Here is a 16,682-nt window from a genome sequence, read left to right as displayed (position 1 = left end):
CGGTGGAATTTTTTGAGGAAGTGATGAAGATGACTGATGAAGGCAGGACAGTGGATGTTGTCGTTATAGAATTCAGTAAGAAAACCAAAATGTTCTACATGGTAGACTGGTTAACAAGGTTAGACTGCCTGGAATCCAGGGAGAGCTCGCCATTTAGATCCAAACTTTTCTTGAATATTGGAGACAGGGCGTGACAGTGGACATTTGTTCATTAAACTTGGAGACCTGTGACCAGTGGTGTGCCACAAAGATCAACAGTGGGTGCACTGCCTCTTGTCACGTATACTAATCATTTGCATTTGAGTATATGAAGTATGGTCAGTAAACTTGTAGATAATTCCAAATTTTGTGAGTAGTCGACAGTAAAAAATGATATCTCCGAACAAAGGGGAAAGTTGATTAGGTGAGCCAAGGGGTGGCAGATGGAGTTAAATTTAGATAAATGTGAGGTGTTGCATTTTGGCAAGACAAATCAGGGCAAGACATGTAGGTAGGGTTCTGTCAAAATTTGCCAATCAAAGAAAACTTCATTGAAATTATAGAATCCCTACAGTGACGAAACAGGCTATTCAGCCCATCGAGGCCACACCGACCCTCTAAACAGTATCCTACTGGACAAACCCTACCCTATCCCTCTGAGCCTGCATTTTCCATGGCTAATCCTCCTCACCCACACATCCCTGGGTACTTGTGGCAGTTTTGCATGGCCATACTATACTTGTCTGTATATCTTTGTACTGTGGCATGAAAACGTAACACCTGGAAGGAACACACGCAAACACGGGGAGAATGTGCAAACTCCACACAGGCAGTCATTCAAGGATAGAATTAAACCAAGATCGCTGTGCTCTGAGGTAGCAATGCTAGTCACTGAGCTACTGTGTCACCTGGTGGTACAGGCTCTCAGGTCCCTGAAAGTGCTGTCACAGGTAGACAGTGTAGTGAAGAAGGCATTTGGTGATCTTCTCTTTATTGGTGCGTGCTTTGAGTCTAAGCGTTTGCATGACATGTTGCACCTGTCCAGGACATGGGTTTGACCACTTTTGTAATATTGCCTTTAATTCCGGCCAACCTGCTGTCGGAAAGACGTTGTCAAACATGAAAGGGTAATTAAAAGAATGTTGCATATGTTGGAGGCTTTGAGCTACAGGGAGAGTTTGAATAGGCTGGGACTATTTTCAAGTGTTGAGGCTGAGGGGTGACCTTACAGATGTTTATAAAATCATGAGGGTCATAGATAAGGCAAACAGTCAATGTCTTTACCCCAGGATAGGCGAGTTGAAAATTACAGGACAAAGGTTTAAGGTGAGAGGGGAAAGATTTATAAAGGGAAATGAGGCACAACACTTTCGATGAGAGATTGCTGTGTGTATGGATTGAGCACCCAAAAGAGGTGGTGGAGGCAGGCACTGTTACACAATTTAAAAGGCATTTGAATGGGTATGTGCATGGGAATGGTTTAGAGCGATATGGGCCAAGTATTGGCAAGGGGGACGAGATTAATTTAGGGATATTTGTCCAGAATGGATGACTGGATCGAAGGGCCTTTTCCGTGCTGTACATCACTGAGACTCTGTTGACTCTTGAGTGTATAACACAGGAACAGGAGGAGACTATTCAGCTTCTGAATTCTGTCAGGCAACTTGTTTGCTCAATTACTGAGAGTCAAATACAAAAATACATCACTCAGATTTTGATGGTGTTTTACAGAAACAGGAGAAAGGCTTTTCGTCAAGAGAAGCTGTAAGGAATGTGAAGAGGCCATTCAGTCCCTCAACTCCATTAAACAGGAGCAGCAGGTGAGCACAGAGCTATTGGAGCCTGCTAGTCAGTAGCAAGAGGAGGACATCTACTTTCACAAACTTGGGATCAGGAGGCATCACTCAGTTGCTCAAGACTGGGAGCAGGAACAGGAGGCAGTCACTCAACTGCTCGAGACTGGGACTCAGGGACAGTAGGCAGTCACTCAACTGCTCGAGACTGGGACTCAGGGACAGGAGACAGTCAATCAACTGCTCGAGACTGGGACACAGGAATAGGAGGCAGTCACTCAACTGCTCGAGACTGGGACACAGGAACAGGAGGCAGTCACTCAACTGCTCGAGACTGGGACACAGGAATAGGAGGCAGTCACTCAACTGCTCGAGACTGGGTCACAGGAACAGGAGGGAGTCACTCAACTGCTCAAGACTGGGACTCAGGAACAGGAGACAGTCAATCAACTGCTCGAGACTGGGACACAGGAACAGGAGGCAGTCACTCAACTGCTCGAGACTGGGAGCAGGAACAGGAGGATATCATTCAACTGCTCGAGACTGGGACACAGGAAGAGGAGGGTGTCAGTCAACTGCTCGAGACTGGCACACAGGACGAGGACGTAGTCACTCAACTGCTCGAGACTGGGACACAGGAAGAGAACGTAGTCACTCAACTGCTCGAGACTGGGAAACAGGAACAGGAGGCAGTCACTCAACTGCTGGAGACTGGGACACAGGAACAGGAGGGTGTCATTCAACTGCTCGAGACTGGGACACAGGAATAGGAGGGTGTCATTCAACTGCTCGAGACTGGGACTCACGGACAGGAGGCAGTCACTCACCTGCTCGAGACTGGGACATAGGAACAAGAGGGTGTCATTCAACTGCTCGAGTCTGGGACACAGGAACAAGAGAGTGTCGTTCAACTGCTCGAGATTGGGACACAGGACCAGGACGCAGTCACTCAACTGCTCGAGACTGGGACACAGGAAGAGGAGGGTGTCAGTCAACTGCTCGAGACTGGGACACAGGACGAGGACCTAGTCACTCAACTGCTCGAGACTGGGAAATAGGAACAGGAGGCAGTCACTCAACTGCTGGAGACTGGGACACAGGAACAGGAGGGTGTCATTCAACTGCTCGAGACTGGGACTCAGGGACAGTAGGCAGTCACTCAATTGCTCGAGACTGGGACATAGGAACAGGAGGCAGTCACTCAACTGTTCGAGACTCGGACTCAGGGACAGTAGGCAGTCACTCAATTGCTCGAGATTGGGACACAGGAACAGGAGGCAGTCACTCAACTGCTCGAGACTGGCACTGGGAAATCTGGAGGCTTGTCAGGCCCCAGGATCCTGTTACACAGGGACAGCAGGAGGTGACTCACTCCCCACCAGCTTTGGGCACGGAGAGGAGGGGAGTTTGCCTGTTACAAATAGAAATAAATGAATAAGTTACATTCGTGGTCCACACAATCCTGCCCCACCATTCACTAAGAGCACGGCTGATGTGATAGTGATGCCTCATGCCATTTTACGGAGACTGTCCTCTCTGCAGCCTCTGCTGCATTTGTTGGTCATGTTGCAGACCCAGATGCCAGAACAACAGTCATCATCACTCATCCAGAGGGTCGGGTCTAAACTGATGAGTCAGGATTTGAACGGTCCAATCATAAGAATGAAAACACAAAATAAAGGCATTGCCAGATGGTTAGTTCTCTCACATTCGCAATCCAACTCACATAATCAACCCATCCATTGTACGTTCTGTATGGAGCACTGTGTAGATCCAGCTAGTGAACTGCTAAATGCAACCCAGCAATGTCCAGAGTGGAACTCTGTGCAGTCCACACCAATGCTTGATTATAATCATGGGCTAAATGTCCAGCGTGAGGAGCTATGCAGAGCGCACTGGTTCATTCATATATAACCCCAGGCTTTTGCATTGTTCGGTAACACTGTGTTAGATCACTGCCCAGTGTGGGGAAACTTGCAGCCAATGCTGGCAGTAACAGGATGTGCAGCTTGCATCCTTTTACAGCTTTATATCTCCATTGCGCCTTGACGAGGTGTGCTGTGGGTGTGAACATCACTGAAAGGGAGAGATGTGAAATGAAACAGTTTCAATACCAATAGTTCTGATTCAGGCGCATACCACTCCAATATTTAAAGATGAAATAACTGAGATAATGTTGAGTGAGGTTTTGTGGATGGTGCAAAGAAGTAAGAGGGGGTTGGCGATGTTATCGTGGTTGCACTCTTAGCCTCCAAATAGTCAATGGGAATTAGAGAAAAAAATATGCAGGGAGGCTAGGGAGACTTGCAGGAACAATAGGATAGTCATAATAGGTGATTTTAATTATACTAACATAGACTGGGACTTCCAGAGGGTTCAGGACTTAGATGTAAAGAAATTAGTTAAGTGTGTTCAGAAAAGTTTCCACGAACAGCATGTAGAGGGTCCTACTCGCGAAGGGACAAACTCGACCTACTGTTGGGACATAGGGCAGGATAGGTGACGGGGGTAAAGTGGGGGAGCATTTTGGGACCGGTGACTAGAATTGTATGAATTTTAAACTAGTTATGGGAGGAACAGAATTGGTCCACAGATTCAAGTTCTAAATTGGGGCGAGGCGAATTTTGTTGGAATTAGACAGGGACTTCCAAAGGTTTATTGGAGTAGCTTGTTTCCAGGAAAAAGGATCTCTGGTAAGTGGGAGGACTTTTAAAGTGAGATAACTCGAGTTCAAGGTCTATATGTTCCTGTGAGGGTGAAGGTAAAGTGAGACAGGAAGAGAGAACCCTGAATGACAAGAGATAATCAGGATCTGACCAGCAAAAAGGAGGCGTGGCTCAGGTTCAGGCAACTGGAATCAATGGAATCTCTGGAGAGACACAAGGGATACAGGAGTTTACTGAAGAAGGAAATCAGGATGCATAAAGTCAGGTAAATCTCTTGGTCCTGACCAGATATATACAAGAGCACTGCAAGAGGGGAAAGAAGACAGTTCAGGGGCCAAGGTCCCGGAAGACTGGGCATGAGCAAATGTTGTGTTCTTAATCAAGAAGGGCTGCAAAGAAAAGCCTGGGAAATATAGACCAGTAAGCTTCACACCTGTTTTCGGTAAACCACTTGAGAAGGTTCTGAGCGATAAGATATGCATGCATTTGGAATGAAAGAGTTTGACTTGGAACAGTCAGCATGCATTTGGAATGAAAGAGTTTGACTTGGAACAGTCAGCATAGCTTTGTGCATGGCAGATCATGCCTTACAAATTTTGTTCAGTTTTTTGAGGAAGTGACCAGGAAGGTTGATGAAGTCAGGGTGGTGGACATACTTTATATGGATTTCAGTAAAGCCTTTGAGAAGGTTCGAGATGGTAGGCGGGTCGAGAAGGTTAGATCGCATGGACTCCAAGGTAATCTGGCAAATTCGCAACACAGTTGGCTTGGCATTAGGAAGCAAATGGCTCTAGTGGAGGTATGCTTATCGGATTGGAGGCCTGTGACTAGAGGAGTGTCTCAGGGGTCGGTGCTGGGTCCTTTGCTGTTTGTTATCTATATCAACGGTTTGGCCGAGAATGCACACCGCAAGGTTAGTAAGTTTGCAGAAGACACTAAAATAGGAGGGATCCAATGAGGAACATTACCAGAAATTGCAGCAGTACCTTGATTGGCAGCGGAAGTGGGCTGAGAAATAGCATATGGAGTTTAACATAGAAAAGGGTGACGTCTTGCATTTTGGAAAGTCAAATCCAGGTAGGAGTTTAATGATGAATGAGAGGGCCTTAAGGAGTGTTGTGGAACAAAGGACATGAGAGATCAGGTGCATGGTTGTCTGAAATTTGAGTCATAGATATACAGGACAGTGAAGAAGGCGACTGACACACAGGCCTTCATCAGGGCATTGAGTATAGAAGTTGGGTGTGACGCTATGTTGCAGTTTTACAGGATGTTGGTAAGGCTGCAGTTGGAGTATTGGGTTCAGTTTTGCTTTCCTTGCTCTAGAAAGGATATTATTGAATTAGAAAGAGTGTAGAAGAAATTTCAGAGTATGTTTCCTGGGCTAAAGGGTGTAAGTTATAGGGAGAAGTTGGACCGGTTAGAACTTATTTTATTACAGCCTAGGAAACTGAGAGGGTACTTATAGAAATGTAGATCGTTTGTGAGAAGATTTGTAGCTCGGGTGTTCGTTGTTGTAGTTTTGTACGCCGAGCTGGGAATTTGTGTAGCAGAATTTCAGTGGACAGCTGGAACTGACAACCGGAAGCGGTAGATACAAACCACGATAAATGTCGGAGGAAACATCACAGATGCGCTTCACAGGAGGCTCCCAAGCACAGAGGATGTCACCGAGACAGGGGACGAAACGTCTGCCACACAAATTCCCAACTTGGCGAACAGAACCACAATAAGAAGTGAAGATCTTATCAAATTATGAGAGACGTGCATAAGGGTGAATACTTCATTTTTTTCGCAAGGTTGGGGAATCGAGGACTAAAGGACATCCGTTAATGCTTCGAGAGGAATAATATAAAAAATAACCCTTAAGGGCAACTTGTTTACACACAGTGTGGTATACATATGGACTGAGCTGCCAGGGGAAATGGTTGAGGTGGGTACAATAACAACATTTAAAAGGCATTTGGACAAATACACAGATAGGAAAAGATTAAAGGATACAGAGCAAGGGCAGAGAAATTGGATGAGTGTGGATGGACATTTTGTTCGGCATGGAACAGCTGGGCCGAAGGGCCTGTTTCTGTCTGTAGAACCGTATGATTGTAAATACGTGTACTTTGGGATAGAGACAGGGAGGGGGAGACTGAGAAAAAATGTCATGGAAAGATGTGTTCACTGTTTCCAGAATGCTGAAATGAAGACATTTCGACAGTATCATGCAAGCCGGGTCAGTAATATGAAGAATTATGAGTGAATGGTATATTAGTACGAGTTCAGACAATAGAGAGTTTTGAATGAGCATTTGTCCGGCAGCTTTGTAACTGGGAGGGAGGACTGCAGAGTTTTCGACACATTGAGCTGTTTAAGACAGTAATTTGTCTCAGTTTCATTTTCGTTGCGTGTGACAGAGGGATTGTCTGTACGAAGCTGGGCTAGTTTCCTGGTGCTATCTTATCGAACTCATCTCATTAGCTACCCACCCCACCCCATGGTGTCCCTCTCATTAAATACCAGCCCAATTCTCCCACCCATCATGATTGACCAGATGGCACTCCGGCACTTATACCCCAGTTTTCATCAAGTGCCTGTTCGAGGGCATTTCCCAGGGAACGCACTCTCCTAACAATATATTCCATCTGCTTTATACTTTCATACGACAGTCAGCATGCTTTACACAGACCAAACAAAAACATTTACATTTATTTTATGGTTATAGATTCCCATCACACTTAGTAATTCTTCTTATGTCACTTAACCCACCTTAATAATATTAAATCAAAGACAGCTTCTAAACACGCCTTGTTATGAAATACAATTTCGAGCCGAGAACGATTTTACCCTCAGCCGTTATCTTGACCGTTATCTGAATTGTACCATTTTCCTTGTTATGGATGTTTCTCTTGCCCTTTGCTTGTGACTGTTTCTGTCTGTGACAGTTGCTCTGTCTCCCACTCAATTAGTTGGACGGCTGGTTTGTGATGTCGAGGGAGGCCAACAGTGCAGGTTCAGTTCCTCACACTGACAAAGGTTACTCTGAAGGGGACGCTTTTTCAACCTCAACCTCACCCCATCACCCAAGATGTGGTGACGCTCAGGTTAAACCAGCATGAGTGGTCCCTCGAAAGAGAGTTCTTTGGGACTCTATTCTTTCAATGTTAGCATTTTATTTTTTAAAAAAGAAGTAATTTTATTGAAAAGAGATTTCTAATACTATAATAACCCAATAACAACACAACTCAAATAACTGAACAGAATTACACTCATGTGCATGTACATATAAAAAAAGTTAAAAACACTAAATGGACAGAAGAAAACAAAAATAAACAATAAATAATGAATCAATAGTACAGCTCATCATAACAAAACGATAGCTATCGTTCTTCAAGAGCATAAACTGATACACATTTTTATGTTCATAATTGTTTCTTGCTGGATATTAGATTCATTAGATAATATCGTCATGGCTATATAAAAGCCCTTCTTAATGTGACAGATAAACCTGCATCGTGGTAATCCAAAAAGGGCTGCCATGTCTTATATAAATCTCTGTTTTTGTGATGCACCATGCTAGTGAGAAAGTCCAAAGGGATGTTCTCCATGAAGAACTTACGACGACCCAACAGACCCGAGGTTTTCAGACACCCAACACAATAGAACATGTTTCGTAGCACAGAAAGTAAGGATATATTTTTTCCTCATGTGCATCTGCGTAAGGTACCCTGAGCAGGCCCAGGAAAAGAAAAAACAGGTCCATCTCCAATTCAGTCCCCAATACCTACTCTATCACAGCTACCACAGTGCTCCAATATATATGAAGCCTGCAGCATGACAACAAGCAATGAGAAAGAGTGCCTGTAGTCATTCTGCATTTACAACATGCTGAAGATAATCCCACTTCGCATTTTGAGAGACAATCTGGGGTCAGATAGACCCTATGAAGAATTTTCAACTGCATGGAATGGGTCCTATTACAGATCAAAATCCTTCGAGCATTTTCACAAATGTCCTCCCATCTCTCCGAGATGTTCTGAACGCCCAACTCTCTCTCTCGCAGACATCACAAAGCTGCACAATCTCGTCTGAGGGGACACACTCCAACTAATGACAAAGGGTACTGACAGAGAGTGTATTCCAAGCAATCAGCACCCACTTCTCTGTATCGGATCTGTGTGAGTCTGGTAAAGGTGTATTTTTATTAAATCAAATCTCTGATCTGAACAAACAAAAACGAAGAGGCCTCTACTAGGTAGACCATATTTATGAGTTATTTGATCAAATCATGTCATTCTTTCTCCCTCAAATAACACGTGGTGGCTCAGTAGTTAGCACTGCGGCCTCACGGCACCTGGATGCAAAGATGTGCAGGTTAGATGAATTGGCTATTGATAAATCACCCAATGTGTTCAGGGATATGTAGGTTGGAGCATTAGTCAGGGTAAATATAGGATGGCAGGGGAATGCGTCTGGGTGGGTCGAAGTCGACTTGTTGGGTCCAAGGGCTTGTTTCCACACTGTAGGGATTCTATTAATTCGAAATCACTCAAGCAAGTTACACCCCTGGCTTCACACAGTTTAAACATGGAATCCATTATCCCTGGTTGACAACTCGTTATACCAATTGTCGGGAGAAGTAGCATAGTTTTGGCTGAATTGCCCTCGAACTGACGCATTGTCATTCATCCATTAACTTTGTTGATAATTATTAGGTTATGAGAATACTCCATAAATGTTGTCATTTTGTCTAAGAACAACAGACTAATAAGGGTTCACTTTGTCTGAGTGGGTTCAATATCTAACAGTATTGACACCGAGTCCTCAGTTGCCCAGACACTAACATCGGATAATAAAAAGCTTAATTGATAGTTTTTAATCTGGGAGATCTACTCCCCACACTCTGTGGGGTAGTTGCAATTTGGTTAACTTGATAAAGAGTCGCTTATGGTTCCAAATAAAAGAGCTAAATCAGCCATTAAGTCTCCTAAATATCTGGCTGGGAAACATAAAAAGAAGCATTCACACGGGGTATAGCAAATAAGGAAGGACATTCATTTGAAGAACAGCTATCCGACCGAGCCAGGATATTGGAAGTGCCTTCCATTTTTGAAGGTCTTGTTTAATTTTCTCAAACAAATGGACATTGTTCACGTGAAATAAATGATCAAAGACGGATGTAATGAATATACTAAAATAGGGAAACCACCCCCGCGACCATTTTAAAGGAAATCAGGATTTGCCTTCAACATCAGGTACTTCCTAATACCTCCCATAAGGATGGTCACAAACTTTGCAAAATTAATCTTATAGCCCGAAAATGTGATAAGTGAAATAATGCATTGCATCACGTGAGCTGCCGAAACTGTGGGATTTGACAAAAACATAAGACACTCATCTGCATACAATGTAATCTTATTTACTTCTATCTTAATTCTGGGGCAGCAATGTTGGGATAATATTCCCAATTGTACAGGATGCCACCGTATCTAAGATTGTTGCAGGGATGGGGAAGAGATCAACCCTCGCGTGCCATTTCTGTGGTTTAAAGGGGAAAATAAAATCCCTACTTGTGTGGTAGATCTGCCTCCAGACATCTAGTTCTGCACACACATCCACTAATTGCTTACATTATAACGAGGGTACTGGGGGACATTTGGACATTCTGTCCACCGTGGGTCCATAAGACAGTTGAAATCTCCTTCTACAATAATCTGCCACTATGCACGATAGCTCACTTTGGAAAATGCATCTACCAGGATTTTAAGAGGGTGCACCGGAGGGCAATAAACATTCAAAATACTGTATTGTTTCCCATAGTTCAAGACTTTGGGGATGATGATCCTTCCGTGAGTGTTTAATACAATCTAGAAATTTACATGGAAGATTTTTCTTCACTAGTATGGCTTCTCCCCTACTCCTAGTATTAAAAGACGAGAAATAAATCCGATCAAACCCACCCTGCTGTAACGTCAAATGTTCCTTGTCATCAAGATGCATCTCCTGCAATAGGACAACATCCACCCTCTCTTTTTGAAGATTAGAAAGTACATTTTTCCACTTGACTGGCAGGTGGCTCCCCTTAATGTTCCAGGTACAACATTTAAGCACATCATTATCCATAACACACTGTATCAAAATTTCAACTCTAGAGTTTCACATCGAATTACACATCGGTGATCATTAATGAAAAAAAAAAGACTTATTGAACCGAAAAACTTTACAAACTAAAACTACTACAACTAATAAGCTCTCAAAACTTTCCAAATCTAAACACAGAAAAAAACCAAAGAACGAAATAAAATCCAAAATGCCAATGACATTCGATTGGGGAATTTACTCCCCACCGCTCATTGGGTATGCTTACATATCTCAAAACTTTATCCTGTGCCTGCTACCAATATGGAATCCTGGGCAATTGACAACAAAAATCGGGCTTGAATTGCCCTTCGGTCGGCACTTAGTCGTCACAACTACCTTTGTAACTCCCTCCAGCTTGAGCTTCACCCCAGACACAAGCAAAGAAAGAAAAAAGTAGTAATACTAATGAAGAAGTTAAAAATGAGTACTCAACCCAGTCCCAGCGATAATTTAACACTAGTTAATAGTAGAAAAATCCAACAAAATTTCTTTAAGAGAGAAACATGAATACCTAAATATCCAGCTTACTTTAAAATGTCCACAAAGTATTTGCTTTCTCTGGAGAGTCAGACGGGTTCACAGATCTATTCAAAGCAATACGGAGCACCGGTGCGAACCGTAAGGAATACTGAATCCAGAGTTCCCTTACTCTTCTCTTGATATCATCAAAAGATTTTCTTTCCTGAATCACCGCCGCTGAAAATTCCTGAAAGAACATAATCCTGGAGCTCTTGTGAATTAAAACCATCGGATCTTTCCCTGGGTTCTGAAAGCTTCCACCAGTCTTTGTTTGTCTCTATAACTATGTCATCGCGCATGAACAGGATGAAGGCGTTGGTCTGAGTCTGACTTCCGCGCCGTAACCCGATGAACTGTCTCACTCTTCACCCGTCCCTCGTCAGTTTCGAAGTGAAGGGATCGCTGCAGCCAGTTCTTGAAAAAATTCACCGGCTAATCACCTTCTGTCCGCTCCAGCAAACCGACAATGTACATGTTCTTCATCTTCCCTCTGTTCTCGAGGTCGTCATCTTGTTCATTTAAGGTGCAGATCTGTTTTTCCAGACCGACGATCCTCTCCCGACAGGACTCGATCACGGGCTCTGTCGCTGCAGTTCAGCCCTTGGCATCGTCTGTTCTGTTTCCAAGGCTGTCAAGTTGCTGCTCATGTTTTTGGAGCGCGGCTGAGAGCGGCTCTAGCCACTGCTGAACCCTTCTTCAATCATGGCTTCAATCATTTCACGTAACTTGGTGAACTCAGTGACCAAGGCCTGGTGAGTAACTGGGTCGATGAAACGGGCAGAGTGGGTTGCAGCTATGGTCTCAGGCATGCTTGATGTCACGAGGAATTAAGGGCTACCGGGAGAATGCTGGTAAGTGGAGTTGAAATGTCCATCAGCCATGATTGAATGGTGGAGTGGACTCGATGGGCCGAATGCCCTTACTTCCACTCCTATGTCTTATGGTCTTATGCTCGATGCTTCTGTTGGGTGCATCGCTTGTTGGGACTGAGTCGATCCTTTCCCGTGTTTTATCATTTCCATTTGACAAAACGGGATTAGGAAAGATTTTAGCGCTCTTCGAGTGTTGAATTTTAAGTAAATGGCGGGGACGGTATGGTTTAGAGAAACACTTTTCCCATGCATTGACGCAGAGCCCAGCAAAGCAGACCTTCTGGATCGCCGCTATCTTGTATTCCCCCTTAACATGTTATCGATATTATCATCTCATTTTGCATTATATTCCTGGAGGTTCTGAAGCCGTGTTATTTGATACCACTGTTTACATTTCCCCCCACTCTGCACATTGCTGCCCATTCCTCGATAATCCTAAACTCTGTTGTTATTTATGAACCTTCCGTCTGTGCCCCAAAACAAAATTCAATATCTCTGTCTCCATTGCTCCGTGGCAAAGAGTGTTCCAAAGACGCACAGTACATTAAGGAAACAATTATAAATATTATGATCTGAGTGTGAGATTAGTTTTTTTTGTCTCCTTATTTGAGAAAAGTATAATTACTTTGGAAGCAGTTCAGAGATATTTCGTTTCACGTATTCCTGGGGTGAAGGGCTTATATTATGAAGGTTACTCTTGGAATGAGAGAAAAAAAAACATACAACACCTTGAGGAGAGTGGATCAGGTTTCTACCCACTGGGTGTTTGTATTGTCCAAATTTGTTGTCATTGTCATAGGACCTCTACAGTGTGGAGGCAGGACATTCCATCCATTAAGTCCACACTGACCCACCAAACAGCATCCCACCTGGACGTGCCACCCAATCTTATCCATGTAACCCTGCATTTCCCATAACAAGCCTACCTAACCGACGCATCCCTGGGCACTATGGGCAATCCACTTTACACTGAACATCGTTTGACTGTGGCAGGAAACTGGAGCACTGGGAGAAATCCCACACAGGCATGCGGAAAATGTTCAACGTCCACAAAGAGGGTCTCCTGAGGTTGGAATTGAACCCGGCTCCTTGGTGATGTGAGGCAGCAGTGCTACCAACAGATCCAACATACTCCTCCGTTCGTTCTGTTAGTAACTTGTGGCTGACTAAAGAAATCTGCCTGACTTGTTCCTGTCACTGAACCTGACCCAGTCTGAGACCTTTATCATCGGCCATAACACCAAGCTGTTTACATTTAAATTTTTTTGTGAGCATTGAAAGAGTGGGACTAGAAAAGGAAAGAGTGACACCCTCCATCCTCAGTCACAAATGGAGTGAGAAAAAAATCACAAAGTGGGAATTCGTTCAAGTGGGAATTCTCTTTCCCAGAAGTTTGGTTTGGCTGAATCATTATATTATATTGAGGCTAGCTTCGTCTGATTTTCCATACGTGAATCAGGGATAATGGTGCATGGAGAGATAAGTGCAGCTGGGACAACAATGAGATGAGCCACGACTTTATTTACTGGTGGATTCGTGTCAAAGGCCAAATGGCCCACTCGTGTCCCTCAGCCCTATGTTCTGATGTTCCATTCAGCCCTTCGGACCTGCTGCACAGGGCCAGATCAAGGCCACTCCGATGGTTAGGTGCAGTTTTGGAAATGTACTACATTAGCCCCACTTTCCCACACAAACCCCGTCGCTGTGAACTTTTTGGCATCTCAAGTGCACAACCATGTATTTTCTAATGGTTTTGAGGTTACTGTGACAATTCCCCTCTCACAAAGTGCATCCTAGACCACAGCACACTTTGGGTGAAAAACAGTCCTCAAATCCTCACTAAACCTCAAACCCTTCACTTTGATTAAAAGGACCAGTTGCTGTCTATCCACGCTCTCCATGCCCCTCGTAATCTTATCCGTCTGAATCACATCCCCCTCAGCCTTCTCCGCTCCAATGTAAACAACCCGAGCTTACCCAGCCTTTCTCCATAGCTGATATGCTCCATCCCAGGGAACATCCTGGTGAATCTCCTCTGCACCCTCCACTACAATCACATCCTTCCTGTAATGTAGCTCCCAGAGCTACACACAGCATTCCATCTTGGCCTAACGAAAGTTCTGCATAGCTATTATAATCTATGCTTTGATGTGTGTAAGCTGTGTTTGCGCTCCCGTACGCTTTCTCAAATTGTGTGTTACCCTGTCCAGCCACATTCAGGGATGTGTAGAAAAGCATGATCTGAGCTTCCTTGTGTGCTGCCATTCATTGAGTCCTCCCCTGCCTGGTTCCTTCTCCCAAATGCATGACCTCATATTCCATTCAATTCCATCTGCCATTGATGTGACTATCTGACCATTCCATCTGTATCTTCCTGCAACATAAGGCCTTCCTCCTCACTGCCAACTACCCGGTCAATCTTTGTATCAAGCACAAACTTACTTATGACACTCCCCACCCTTCGTCCATATTCACAGCTGCATCCTTTATGAGAAGGTTTACAATCAGAAAACAACAGCTTATAGTCAACAGATTTATTTGGAGGCACGAGCTTTCGAAGTGCTGCTTCTTCATCACGTGGATATGCGCTTTGATGAAGCACTTCGAAAGCTAGTGCCACCGAATACACCTTTTGGGCTATAACCTGGTGTTATGGAATTTTTAGCTTTGTCCACCCCAGTCCAACACCAACACCTCCGAATCACAAATATTAAGAGACACAGCACTGATCCCCATGGTACACCAATGGACACGAGCCTCCAATCACAGAAACAGCCTTCTACCACCACCGTCTGTCTCTTACCACGAAAGTTGATTTGAATGCAACTTGGCAAGTCACTAATGTGTCCTACCTGTTCAATGGTTATTCTGTTCCGCTGGACACACTTGGAGACTATCTAGAGATTCTCACTAATCTTGCCTGCCAGTAGGTTTCCATGCCCCTGTGTTAGTTAGTCCCCTCCAAGTGAAGAATTTCCATCTTATTGCAGTCTTACTTGGCCTGTCCCAGATCCTGCCATTATTTGCCTTGAATGTTGAATAGACAGTGAGGGAAGCGTTCTGTTAATTGCCAACTTGTCATATGTTTTGTGAATTTTTAAATTTCTCTGTGACCCACCACAAATTCTTGGAAACTCTAGAGAACACAGGCCGAGTTTCATCATGAGGCAATCTCACCATCTGAGGGATTAATCTGGAGAATGTCCATTGCACTTCGTCTGTGGTCAGTATATTCTTTCTGAGATTCAGCCACCAAGTCTGTACACAATACTCCAGGTACAGTCCCACCAACACGCTGTGAAACTGCTTCAACATGTCTTTACATCAATGTTCTGACTCTCCTAAATGAAGGTGAATCAAACGTTAACTTTCCACTTACATATATTCCTCCAAATACCCTTCACATTCATTGCATTCACGAACTCACTGAGTTCTTATAGAAACCCTTCCTAAAATCCAATATATACCACTTCAACTGTTTCCCCATTATCTATGCTGTAAGAAACAACTTCAAACAATTCCGAAGTTTATCAAGTATGATGTCTGTATCAGAAATGCTGATTCTCTCCATTGTTGCTGTTAAATTTCTAAATAGCAAAAATGTCATTCTGTGTAATAAATTCCAACAGTTTCACTACAACTCTCATATTAACTGGTCTGCAGTTCTCCACACTATGTATTTTTCCCTTGATCTGTTTGGATCCCTTCCATTCATGTACAGTGCTTGTTTCGCATTGATCCACAATAGTTTCCGGTCTCTGCAGAATGTGCAGGAAAATAAAACACAGTCATTGACAGTGCAATTAATACTACTATTGGTGATTTATTTCTGGCATTTTTATAGGAAGTACATCTGTTTTGTCAGACTTAGCAATGCTCAATCCAGCTCCATGTTCAAGTACTACCTTGTTACTGATATAAAATGACGTTATGTCTTTTGCTCCAGGAGTCCGATATGATCACTTGGTATTACTGAGTGGATTTTCTGGATCTTCCTCCATGAAGACAGATGCAATGTAACTGGTTGTTTTCTTGGCCATTTCCCAGTTCTCCACAATGACTTCTCCTCTCCCGATTACAAATTTCCACATTTGATCTTGCTTTTATTTTGTTTCCTTTGAAATATAGATCGCAGATTGATGCAATCTTTGTGTTCCTGTTTGTTAGCATGCATGTTCTCTTTTTGATTTCCTTTTCAGTTTCTTGGCCTTCCATTTTTGGCTCGTTAATTTCTGAGAATTCTCAGGTCTCCACAATAGCTGGAATTCTTGTGAAGTCACTTCTTCTGATTAACATATTTTCTAATTTGTTATGTTAACCATCACTGAGTCACTTTCTCACTCTTTGATGTTTGCACCTGAAATAAATAGACGCATGTTTCAGACTTTGCAGTTTTTCTAAAACCTCCTGGTCCTGACCAGTTATATTCAGGAACACCGCAGGAGGATAGGAGGATAGAGAAGAAATTGCGGGAGCTCTGCTTGGCTCTTTTCTATCATCGCTGGCCAACGAGTGCCGTCCTGGACCATTGGAATGTAGCGAATGCTGAGCCCGTATACAAGAAATGCTACAAAGATAAATCTGAGAACTAAAGACCAGTAATCCTAAAAGCTAGTGGGTAGGTTACTTTCGAAGATTCGGAGAGATTTGGATATACGTGCATTTGGAAAGACAGGGTCTGGTGCGGAGTAAGAATAGAATGGTGATGGAAAAGCAGAGCA

Source organism: Chiloscyllium plagiosum, unplaced genomic scaffold (assembly GCF_037043375.1).
Source record: "Chiloscyllium plagiosum isolate Xiang-an unplaced genomic scaffold, Cpla_swu_hap1 HiC_scaffold_33, whole genome shotgun sequence".
Taxonomy (NCBI): Eukaryota; Metazoa; Chordata; class Chondrichthyes; order Orectolobiformes; family Hemiscylliidae; genus Chiloscyllium; species Chiloscyllium plagiosum.
Note: the sequence above shows the minus strand (reverse complement) of the source record.